At 44.7% G+C, this 12760-nt stretch overlaps 1 protein-coding gene across 6 annotated transcripts in view; it reads left to right on the top strand.

Moving 5' to 3' along the window:
• Positions 1 to 12760, top strand: part of PLCB4 (phospholipase C beta 4) — a 387833-nt gene that overhangs the window by 71246 nt on the left and 303827 nt on the right. The window lies entirely within an intron of this gene.

Below are 12760 nucleotides of genomic sequence, written 5' to 3'. Positions count from 1 at the left end.
CTCCCAGTCAGAGTCTGGGTTCCCGGAGTCAGACCCCTTTGTGTGCCTGGGAACCGGTGCGCAGGGAATGCAGAGGCACAAGGCCTGCATGCTCAGGAGGAAATGGAAGTGGGTGTGAGTCAAGGCTCCTAAGCAGTGTGTTTCCGGCCAGCCCTGTGTCTTGGCTCTTTCTTCTTTCCTTCTGCATGTCTAGTGCTGCAGGATGCCAGTGGAGGGATGGAGAAACAAGTGTCGAGTTCGATACCGTCGGATTAGCCATTCCGTCTGCCCCTCCAGGAACTCGCTCCGCTTTCTCCAGCCTGCTCTTGCCCCACGGGCTGGATAGTCAGGGATGCATCGCTGGGCTGCCCTGCTCCCTCCCTGGCTTCTGGATGGAAGGGGAGCTCTGGCAGGAGACAAGAGGGAGGGTGACTACAAGGGCAGCCTGTTGCCTGACCTGTGGTGGCGCAGTGGATAAAACGTCGACCTGGAAATGCTGAGGTCGCCGGTTTGAAACCCTGGGCTTGCCTGGTCAAGGCACATATGGGAGTTGATGCTTCCAGCTCCTCTCCCCTTCTCTCTCTGTCTCTCCTCTCTCTCTCTCTCTGTCTCTCCCTTTCCTCTCTAAAATGAATAAATAAATAAATAAAAAGATAAGAAAAATGCAGTCTTAAAAAAAAAAACTAGTAAAAAAAAAAAAAAGGGCAGCCTGTTTATTCCCCCAGGACTCTTCTCTCCCGCAGGCTGACGCTTGTCTCTGTCACCCTCCTGGACGCAACAGTCTGTTGGGAGACCCTCTCCTAGAGCTGCAGCTGCTTTTCCTGGGTTCTTAGCTCAGTCCTCTTGCGCCTTCAGACTGAGTGCACTTCATATTCCCGGCTGTCTTTCCTAAGCCCTGCCCACACTTGGTAAATAATCCCTCATTAAACTCTCCTAGTGGCCGCGTGTGAGCGCTCCATCTGTTTCCTGCTGGGACCCTGACTGAGATACCATCCTGAAGGAGTTTGCTTTCTACGCAGACCAGACTGGGATGAGATGAAATAGCTAGAGAGCCTATGTAGATATAAGATAATGAGGTATAAATTGTACTTGAGCCCTAAGGACACTCAGCATGTAGGAAGCATTAGCAAACCAAGGGGTACTTTTAACAGAAGACATTTTTGGACAGGTGCCTTCGGCTATAATTGGTAATTTTTTTTTGGTCTACTCTGTGGGTAGCTCTGTTTGAGTAGTGAATTAAAAATTAGAAGCTCTGCCATATTATGACCATGTATGCAATCAATTATAATGTATTTGATCCTATAAGATGGATAATATGGAATTCAGAGAAACACAAGGGTGAAATAAATCTATCCGTCTGGAAATTTCAGAAATTTCTCCCATGTGTTCTTTTTTCTTTTTTTAAATTTATTATGTGAGAAACAGGGAGGCAGAGAGACAGACTTCTGCACGCACCCCAACCGTGATTCACCCGGCAAGCCCCCTACCTGGCAATGCTCTGCCCATCTGTGGCATTGCTCCATTGCTCAGCAAAGCCATGGAGCCATCCTCGGTGCCCAGGGCCAACTTGCTCGAACCATTTGAGCCAAGGCTGCGGGAGGGGAAATGAGAGAGAGAGAGAGAGAGAGAGAGAGAAGTGAGAGGGGGAGGGGGAGGGGTGGAAAAGCACATGGGTCCTTCTCCTGTGTGCCCTGACCGGGAATCATACCTAGGACTTCCACACACCGGGCCGATGCTCTACTAGTGAGCCAACTGGCCAGAGCTTCCCATGTGTTCTAATTTTAGATAAGTATTTTCCTCTTAATAATTCATGTTTCTCATCCCCCAATGGGTTATAATCCATTTTGGGGAAAAGTTTTTTAAAATACTGCTGGGAAAGGCACTCAGGCTGCTTAGAATAAAGCATTCATTCTGTACACATTGTAATTGAGGCACTTTGCTAAGCACCACGGAGTCGATAATGCATAGTATTTGATCATTGCTTTCAAGGAAATCACAATGTCACTGAGAAAGCAGTTCAAAATAATACATACAGTAAATATTTTAAGAATTATAGACATAAACAGTATTACATGCATCTAGATGAAGGCATAATTAAATCTGTTAAGAAAAGGCAGAGAGGTTGGCAAGTGTCAGAAAATGCTTCACAGAGCAAATGACATTAGGTTCGGTCTTGGAGGATAATAGTGAGCTTAGCAGGGAGAGAATGGAGGAACAGTATGAAAGAAAGTGTGGAATTTCCTGGTGGGTTGGAAAACCAGTGAGGCATAGGATTATTTGGCCAAAGGCTAGTTGTCTTTGGAGGAGTGCCAACGAATAGAATAGTAATCTAATTTTTAATACTCATCACTTGCAATATACAAATAGTACATACTCTCTATAGATATTAGAACGTATAAAAACATGTTATTCCTCATGGAGCATGTGTTCTAAATAGTGAGCAATGTATGTTTTTAGTTCATGAGTGTCTCAGAGTAGGGAGATAGAAACATTTGTATCTTCTATCCGTATGTGCCTTGGCTTAGATTTGTATGAATATGCACCAAATTTATCACTGCAAAATCAACTTGCATCACTTTAGAGTTACCTAAAATATGGAAATATAATGGAGTGCTTGGAGAGAAGGTTGACTGCCTTTTCAGTTACTAGTGATCATGTTAGCACCACATTTCCCAGTCACCTGTTTGTTTGGACATATCTGATACCCTTACCATAAGAGATGCTTGGCTGGGCCTTATACCTTCTAATTATTCTGTTCCCTGAAACCTTTGCAATCCATCTTTTTGATACCCTAAGGCAGGTCACAGGTGTAGACTGTCTTGTCCATACCACCGTTGTAGAGACGGTGAGTTTCTGAGTGCTGCTTACTAAAGAAACAGGAATTCTTTGGCAGAAGCATGAGTAAAATGGTGACTGCAATATATGGTAGTACAATTTCGATGTGATCTATTATAGGGTAATATGGGGTGGTATAGTCAATAAAGCCCTTGATTGAACTGGTTGTAGTAAAGGCCATTTAATTGTCAAGAAAATGAGATCTCTTGAATTACAGGGAAAAGAACAAACTTCAATCAAGTGTCTTGAAACTAGAGTGGGAAAGTCTAGAATTAAGCTTAGACCTTCCCTTCTGCTTCTCTTTGTGTGTCTGCTTTATTTGTTCCTTATCTTATTCACTACCATGCTCTGTTTCTGTTTTAGTTCCTTCTTGCTCTGTAACAAAATACTCTTAAAACCTATTGGCTTAAAACCACCACCACCATTTATCATTATCATCTTTCAAGAGGCGGTGGGCTGGCTGGGCTCAGCTGGGCAGTTCTGCTTTGCATGGTGTTGGCTGGGGCTGCAGTTAACTGGAGATTCAGAGGAGCTGGAATGCTCAAGATGACTCACCTGGTGTGCAGGTGATGCTGGCTGTAGGGTGGGCATTCAGCTAGGATGTCATCTGAAGCACCTCAGTTCTCTTCCTTGTAGCCCCTCTCCACGTGGGTTGGGTTTCTCACAGCATGGGGACTATATTCAGAACAGGGTGCGTTACAAATGTGCAACAGCAAAGGTGCCAGTCCCCTCAAGGCCAGGGCTCAAAAATCCCAGATGGCCACCCAGCTGCATTCTGTAATCAAAGCTGTCACCGGGCTAGTACCAGTATTTCTTTGTTTTGTTTTGGTTTTTGCACATGTCTCCACATGACCAACATGTCCCTCAGCCCCACTATCCATGGAAATTTTTTAGTTCAGTGTTCATCACTAATTAGCTCTAGCCATTGTGTGTCTTAGGGCTTCCAAGGTCAAATGCCCCTAAGAGATATTCTTATTAGTTACTTGCTGTCTACTCTTCTGTGGTTGAGAGGATCGTGTCTTGTGCTACTAAGGATTTCCTTTGAGGGTTTGGGGTGGGATTGCTTGTCTCAAAAGAAGTGTGACTAAAGGAGGTAATGGCTGATGAGTAGAGAACGTTAGCACGCTGAAGATGATCTCAGACTCTGCCCTTTCCTCTGAGGCATGAGATTTTATTTTTCCTTTCCACTTTCCACAAAGCTCTGTTTGACCTATGTTATCTTTTCTAACTTCTTAGCCATTTCTCCCTCATCCTCCAGCTTTGTTTTTTATTGTTGTTTTTTTTTTTAAGTTACCACAGTGTAGCACTGGCTCCCTTCAGCCTGTGTCCTGTCCTTCCATGTGCCAAGAAGGCTCTCTTCTCTCTCACCGTCTGTCATTAAACTTATGACTTCCTCTTCACATCTTAGCTCAGGTATCACCTCTACAAGGGAGTATGTACAGAAGACATTGGATTCAATCTCATCCCCTGTTCCATCTTTGTTTCCTTCTCCCACCAATCATAGTGTGTCATTTGATACCTGCATGGCTCCCTGATGGCTGTCTGCCTCCCACCGTCATCTCTGGAACGCAGAGAAACATGTCAGTATTCCTCAGGTGGCACTGGCCATGCATGGCTCTGGTTAGGTACTGGCAAACACTAGTTTTTTGCATGAATGAAAAGTCAGAGGTGGTTGCCTTGAAGAAGTAAGAATCAAGGGGAGAGAATCTTTGTCTTGGTAAGTTAAGAATAGCCTGTCTTAGGGACTGTCTGGACCTAACTTTCTGCAATGGTGATTTGTGAGTCGGTGAAGTCTTACCATTTAAGGACATACTGGTGGAGGCTGCGCGGTAATTTCTGGGATGTAACAGGACTCCTGTCTGGTGATAGACCACGAATGTTTAAGTAAAAACCAAATTATTATTATTATTATTATTATTCCCCTCATTGTCATCGTCGTCGTCGTCCTCCTCCTCCTCCTCCTCCTCCTTCTTCTTCTTCTTTTGCTTCTACTACCATGTGGCCCCAGATCTCTCTATACCCAGAGATCTCAGTGTGGCCAAACCTAGTGACTTTGTACTAGAACTGCCCACTCCATTCCTGTTTACTCTCCCACGAAGTCCCTGTTTTTTTTTTTACTGTAAATCAAAGATCAGTTGGATTACAGTTTGGGGTGTGATGTGCTTATCAGCATAATCATCTGAAGTAATCCTAGTTGTAACTTTTGGTCCAGTTTTTCTGTGGCACCCTGTCTAAAATCAAAGTTACTGGAAGAAACAAAATGGCAGAAGAGAAACAGAAAGAAAAAGAAAGGAGTGAGACTTTTATTCCAAGAATTCTAGGATTTTTCAGATCCCCACTTTTAGAGATTAAAATTAAATGGAGAGCAGTATGTTTCAGTTCATGTATTTCACTGAAATAATTTAACTCAGTAAACATGTTTTGAATATTCTATATCTCATTAAAGAGCATAGAGATGAATTAAAGCTGGAATGTATATGACCTTGAAGTTCATAGGAAATGTGGCATACACCTGTGACATGAGGGCCTAATGAAAGGTCAGACAAAAAGGGCTTCATTCATATCTGAATAGGGGCTGGAGTCAGGTGTGTTTGTACAGAAGGGACAGAATTTGAGCTGAGTCTTTGTGGCTGAGTAGATTTAGGAAAGGCTGAACAGAAGGGAGCTGGGAAAGGCCCATGTGTGAAAGTTAAAGTGAGGAACTGAGCAAGAATGCCCTTTCTCAGCCCAGACAGAGACAGTGACAGCTTTCAGGGAGGGAGGAGAGGTTGAGGAGTGGAGAGCTATGACAAGCCATCAGGTGAGACCCTTGAAGCCAGGGCATAATGACAGAGTGGATGCCTGAAAGCTGCGAGTTCACATCACAGAATTTGTGCTTTCAGAACATCATTTTGATGGCAGTTGGCGAGGTGGTCATTTTGATGGCGGTTGGCGAGGTGGTCATTTTGATGGTGTTTGGCGAGGTGGTCATTTTGATGGCGTTTGGCGAGGTGGTCATTTTGATGGCGGTTGGCGAGGTGGTCATTTTGATGGTGTTTGGCGAGGTGGTCGTTTTGATGGCGGTTGGCGAGGTGGTCATTTTGATGGCGGTTGGCGAGGTGGTCATTTTGATGGCGGTTGGCGAGGTGGTCATTTTGATGGCGGTTGGCGAGGTGGTCATTTTGATGGCGTTTGGCGAGGTGGTCATTTTGATGGCGGTTGGCGAGGTGGTCATTTTGATGGTGTTTGGCGAGGTGGTCATTTTGATGGCAGTTGGCGAGGTGGTCATTTTGATGGCGTTTGGCGAGGTGGTCATTTTGATGGCGGTTGGCGAGGTGGTCATTTTGATGGTGTTTGGCGAGGTGGTCATTTTGATGGTGTTAGGTGAGGTGGTCATTTTGATAGTGTTTGGCAAGGTGGTCATTTTGATGGTGTTAGGTGAGGTGGTCATTTTGATGGCGGTTGGCGAGGTGGTCATTTTGATGGTGTTTGGCAAGGTGGTCATTTTGATGGCGGTTGGAGAGGTGGTCTCGATGAAGAAGTTGGAGCCAGGGAGACCCCCTGGGAGATTGTTGTGATTGGCACCAGAGGGGAGGCACAGTTGTGAAACTGTGAGGGAGAGAAGTGTACAAAAGAGGGTTTCCAGGAAGAACTTGTGGAGTTTCATGTCGGGGTTTACAGAAAGGAAGATGGAGAAGCCAGGAACAGAGGAATGTTGGGCCTGCGCGAATGGAGCATTCGTTCCGTGCTCACCAGTGCTGAGACTGGGAGTGGATCGGCATGCTAAGCTTGAATGAAGATAAGTTAGCGAAATATCTTAGAAGCAGATTACTGGGGTCAGTTGGAAGATAAAAGTTGGAGATGTAAATTAGCATATTATCAGAACATTAAATAAACCCAGAAAACACGAATTTGGAGCTTTACAGACATTTTAAGTAGGAAAAATTTAAAAAGAACTACTCTGAAATACTGACATCCAGGTTGTCAGTAAATTCTGTTTGTTCTACACGCAGATCCCCAGTCGAACCTTCTTCACTGCCAGTCACTCTCCTCCTTCATGTGCGTTTCGCTTTAGCCTTCTAGCTGGTCCACCTGTAATCTGTCCTCAACACAGCACCTCGAGTGTTCCTTTTAATCATGTCAGATTATGTCTCTCCTTTTCATCTAAGTCAGATTATGTCTCTCTACCCCCAGTCTAATGGCTTCCCCTCGCGTTCAGAGCAAAAGCTGAAATTCTCACACAGGCCTGCAGGGCCGGGCACCATCCCTTGCTCTCTCTCTCTGACTTCATCTGTTCTACTCTCCCTTGTTCACTCCGAGGCCACCTTACCCAGCTGCTGTCCCTTATACACACACCGGGCGTGCCTCCCCCCAGGCCTCTGCATGGTCTCCCTTTGCCTGGAATGTTCTTCTTCCCGGGGTCTGTAGGATGTTTGCTCACCTCCTTCAAATCTTTGCCAGTGGGGGCCTTCCTTTACCTCCCGTTTAACATTGCCCCCCCCCCCAATTTATATCCGGGTCTTTCCCTCTTCTAGCACTGGCCCCATCTGACTTGTAGTCCCAGCCCTTTCCTCCACTAGCCTTTTTGCTTATAGCCTTTAGTATCTTCTAGTACCTAGACCACTTACTAACTTTTTACCCATCCTGAATGAAAGTTCCATGAGAGCAGGGATTTCTGTCCACACTGTTCCCTGTGACACCCTCAGTGCCTCAGTGCCTAGAACAATGCCAAGTACTCAGTAATCATTTCTTGTGTGTGTGTGTGTGTGTGTGTGTGTGTGTGTCAGAGACAGAGAGAGGGACAGACAGATAGGAAGGGAGAGAGATGAGAAGCATCAATTTGTTGCAGCTTCTTAGTCTCCTTAGTTGTTCATTGATTGCTTTGTCTTATGTGCCTTGACCAAGAGGCTGCAGCAGAGTGAGTGACCCCTTGCTCAAGCCAGTGACCTTGGACTCAAGCCAGCAACCTTGGGCTTCAAGCCAGTGACCTTGGGCTCAAACCAGCGACCCCATGCTTAAGCTGGTGAGGCAACGCTCAAGCTGGATGAGCCCGTCCTAAAGCCAATGAACTTGGAGTTTTGAACCTGGGTCCTCTGCATCCCAGTCCGATGCTCTATCTACTGTGCCACCATCTGGTCAGGCGCAGCAATCATTTCTTGAGTGAATGAGTTGATTCCATGGGAAGCTTCTTTTTTTCTTTTGAGATTAGCTGTCAATCATTTTTAACTTTATATCCCAGGATAGTCAGTGCTCAGTAAATGGTGACTAAGTGATCAAAATCTGAAATGCTACTAGCGCACATTTTACATTATCCAGTTGCAGAATTTCCATTGCTGAAGGAACATGGAGAAGGTGATGGGGGGACAGGTGGTGGAAGCATAGTTTTGCTTCACTTAGCGGAGCTCCCACTTTGGGCTTCACAATTCACATAGCAGTTGGGCAGTTCTTTCATTATTACTGAGATTATTAATTGGATGCTATTTAAAAATTTGGCCCCTAAACTCTCAGCTGATGTTTTAGGAGATTATACTATCCAGGGTGCAGAAATTACTGGGGCTGACTGTAACTATTCGTGGCCAATTAGGGAATAGCATTGGCAAGAAACACAGGGTGAACTGAGTTGTGCCTTCTGGGAGTCCTGGTGGCGATGGTCTCAGGGAATATGTAGCTACCAGGGCTCCCTTCCACAAAAGGGATCTGGATTTACTTCCCTGGTGGATACTTTATGTAAATTAGCTACTTTGAGGTATTTCACTCACTTTGTAGGGGGCTTTATGAGAGAAAGGGAAGAACAAAGCGAAGAAATCACCCTTTATTTGGGAGCATTTACTTGAGAGGTCTCCCTGAAGTTTGAAGTTTGCTTTCTGTTTTATTCGGTGTCATTTTTATCTCTTCCCGGGGAATGCAAATGTCATGAAAGAATGCATGCAGAAAAAGAGGCTGTAGGAGGCAGAAATGAATTCCTGAAAGTTTAACGAGCTTCTGAAGGACAGAGCTGATCCAAGAATCAGGGCTGTTATCATGTGTTTGAGGCTGAGATCCCGGGGGACCCACTACAGTGTTCTCTGTGGCCACCGTTGACGTGGCTTGTGATGACAGAACTAAGTGGCCATATTCTCATTTCTGTTTTTAGGTGGGGCTTTTTTAGGGAGTTCAGGCAGTAGGGAAATGTGGCACCTGAAAAACATCAGCAGCAGATTAGGCCTTTGCTTAGCTTCAGGGTTGAAATAATCTATAGAAAGTTGTTTTGGATTTTTCTAGCTTAGGAAAATACTGTGTAGCCCTTGTTTTTAAAAACCATGTCTAAGAGGTCAAAAGAAAGTTCAAGTAAAATTAAAGCCTCGAGAACAAGGCTGTACACATACATAGCCAAAAGGTCATCCCTGTGACATTCCCTGAGGCTACGGCCTGGTGTCAGTTGGCAGGATGTTTCTATCAGTGGCACATTTTCCTAGCTCTGCCGAAAAGTGCCATTGAGTGTTTGGTTTGGGGTCAAAAGGCATGTGAGAGGAAACATCGGAGACAAGACCTTTTTGGTTTTAAAATGTCTTATCTGTGTTTTCACTTATTTCTGTCTCCATTGAGAAGACAACTCATGGGGTAACCAAGATAGTAAACTTGGTGTCCGGGCTGAAAGCAGAGGAGAAACAAAACTATTTCTCCAGTGAGGTTTGTGATGGGAAGCAGGAGATCTGATCCCATGGAGCTCTGAAGAAAAGCCTCCCTATATTTTTGCTACATCAACAAGGTCACAGTCATGACATAGCACAATTCTTGGAGGGAATCCTTCACTTTCAGAAATTAGTGAAAATGTGTTTGTCTCCAAAAATAACAGATGTATCTTCAGCAGATTTTCTGTGATTAGCAAAAGAAAGACACTATTGTGTCCTACTTTTATTTTCTCATTGTCTTTTATAGTTTTGATAATGTTCTCACTTCAAAAACTGGTCTACATTAATTCCAAACTCATAATGATCACTCTTATCCAGCTGATGTGATTATTATGGTTCTTTTTTCTTGTGTTTCTTCTACTGTTGCCTACTGTTTGTAGCTATCTTTTCTTGAGGTTGGTCAGGGAAAGGATAAGGAGAGACTAGATGTGAAAATCAGCCATGTTGTATTCAGTGGCCTATCCTACTTGACTATTTCCTATCTGTTTGTCCATCAATCCATCCATCCTCCCACACACCTATGCCTGAACCCATCTGACATTTACTATCTCCTATGAGCCGGGCATTATACTGGGCTCTGTGTCTAGAATGGAATGTTAGGATTCCTCCCCATAAAGCAGATGAAATAATAGGCATTTAAAGTGGGAAAGTGTTAAAATATGTTATTTCTATCATGAGAGGACCTTGCAACCTGTTTTGGCGGTTTCGGGTAAAAGTTTCCCTAAAGAAGTAATATATCAACTGACACATGACAGATAAATTGAAGTTAGCTGGATGAACTCTCTGTGTTTGGGCTTCCGTGTGGAGGTAAGTTGGAATTTCTAGCACAATAAATTTCATGTCCTAGAGGTCACCTTTTATGTGAGTTTTGTTTCTGAAGTCCTTGCAAATTCAGAATTTCCATAATTCAAAAATAATTTGGACAGGAGATGGTGGGTATTTCCCTTTAGTAGCTAATATGGCGCCACCCTGTGGCTACTCTATAAAGAGAGTTTAGAGTTCCCTCCACTCAAGCAGCTTCAAAACTAATTCTTTTTATTTATTTTTATTTTTTATTTTTCTTAAGTGAGAAATGGGGAGGCAGAGACAGACTTCTGCATGAGCCCCAACTGGGATCCATCTGGCAAGTCCACTAGGGGGAGATGCTCTGCCCATTGGGGCCACTGCTCCATTGCTCAGCAACCGAGCCATTTTTAGTGCCTGAGACAAGGCCATGAAGCCATCCTCAACACCTGGGGTTAACTTGCTCCAATGGAGCCATGTTTGTAAGAGAGGAAGAGAGAGATAAGTGTAGAGACAGAGAGAGAGAAGGAAGAGGGGGAGTGGTGGAAAAGCAGATGGTTGCTTCTCCTGTGTGCCCTGACAGGAAATCAAACCCAAAACATACATATGCCAGGTGGATGCTCTATCGCTGAGCCAACCAGCCAGGGTGAAACTATAATTCTTGAAGACTTTTAACATCGATTAAAATTAGTGTGAGATTATATTAATGCTTTTATGTCATATTACTTCAAAGCTGCATAATTCAAGTTCACATGAAATAGGATCGAACGCTGGAGAGTTTTAGAGCACTAGCTCATGGCCCATGTGATGGAATTGGAAGTACGTCAGCATGGATAACATGTATACCTGAGACTGAGGGGAGAAAGGGTGATGGGAGCAGAAATGGATAAGGATTCAGAGCCCTCAAAGGCTTGTGAACCTTGGTAAGAAGATGGCATTCTGGGGGCTTCTGAAGAATGTTAAGGAGGCAGTGGCAAAGTTAGCATTAGGTTTTCTTCTTCTTTTTTTTTTTCTTTCAAGTTTTAATAGCAAAGAAAAATGAAAATAGATGAAGGCAGTGTATGGGTTTCATCTATTTGTGGAACATCCCCCTTCATTTCTAATTAAACTTTGGTTATAAACAATATAAGCTTTTGCGATTTCAGAGTACTTTTAAGGTTCGTGTTTTGTTTATTTCATTTGTTGCTGAAGGGCCCATTAACTGTCTAGGAGGAGACCAACAAAATGCATGGCCTGACTAGCAAGAAGGTTGGCAGAGTCTCAACCCAGATTTGGGATCTAAGGCTGGGGGGAGAATCTGATTAGTGAATCATACATGGGGGCCTTTGGTAAAAGAGGTCAAGGAAAACATGCGTTAGATCAAGTTAAATAGATTTCTTTACTGTGGGGCTTCTTCAAGCCTTGAAAGCAGTAATGTGTGTTGGGAACCTCTAAGATAAATTGAAGGCATGCAGTATGTTGTAAACTTGTTTCACTGCTAAGGAATATTTGTTCTGGAAATAGTCATTTTAGTCTGGCTGCAGACTAGTGTTCCAAGGAATGTGTATTCATGATCTCTTGCCACAGTAATGCTGCATAACAAGCAACTACTAAACCTCAGTGGAATATATTAATAATGACTTATTTAGCTTACCGGTTTGGGGGGTTCAGCAGGTCTTGATCTGGGCTTGGCTGATTTCAGCTGATCTCACTGACGTGTCTGTGGTCAGCTGTGAGTTGGGCACATAGCTCTTCTGATCTTAGCTGGGTTCACTTATGTGTCTGGGGCTCAGTTGGTTGTTGGCTTTAGCTGGGAAGACTGGTCCCTGCTATAGATGTCCCTCATTCTCAAGCATGCTGGACTAGTATTTTTGCTGGCATGACAAAGGAGCAAGGATGAGGGTAAGCCCAATACTGCATGTATTTTAAAAGCATTTGTTTGTGTCATGTTGGCTAATATCACGGCCACAGGGAGTCACATGGCAGGTCACAGATGGCACTACATGGCAGGGAGTATAATACAGGGAGGGAGAAGGGTAAGGCTCTTTTTGCAGTCAGACTACCCTAGAACCCAACTTGAGGATTTCTGGGTGAGATCACAGTCAACTGAGCAAAAATGAGGTCAAAATTTCTCTATATAATGGACACAGATGGTACTTTTTTTTTTTTTTTGTATTTTTCTGAAGCTGGAAACGGGGAGAGACAGACAGACTCCCGCATGCGCCCGACCGGGATCCACCCGGCACGCCCACCAGGGGGCGATGCTCTGCCCACCAGGGGGCGATGCCCTGCCCCTCCGAGGTGTCGCTCTGCCACGACCAGAGCCTCTCTAGCGCCTGGGGTAGAGGCCAAGGAGCCATCCCCAGCGCCCGGGCCATCTTTGCTCCAATGGAGCCTCGGCTGCGGGAGGGGAAGAGAGAGACAGAGAGAAGGAGAAGGGGAGGGGTGGAGAAGCAGATGGGCACTTCTCCTGTGTGCCCTGGCCGGGAATCGAACCCAGGACTTCTGCACGCCAGGCCGATGCTCTACCACTG

The sequence above is a fragment of the Saccopteryx bilineata genome, chromosome 6 (assembly GCF_036850765.1).
Source record: "Saccopteryx bilineata isolate mSacBil1 chromosome 6, mSacBil1_pri_phased_curated, whole genome shotgun sequence".
Lineage (NCBI taxonomy): Eukaryota > Metazoa > Chordata > Mammalia > Chiroptera > Emballonuridae > Saccopteryx > Saccopteryx bilineata.
Note: the sequence above shows the minus strand (reverse complement) of the source record. Positions and strands in the feature narration are given on the sequence as shown.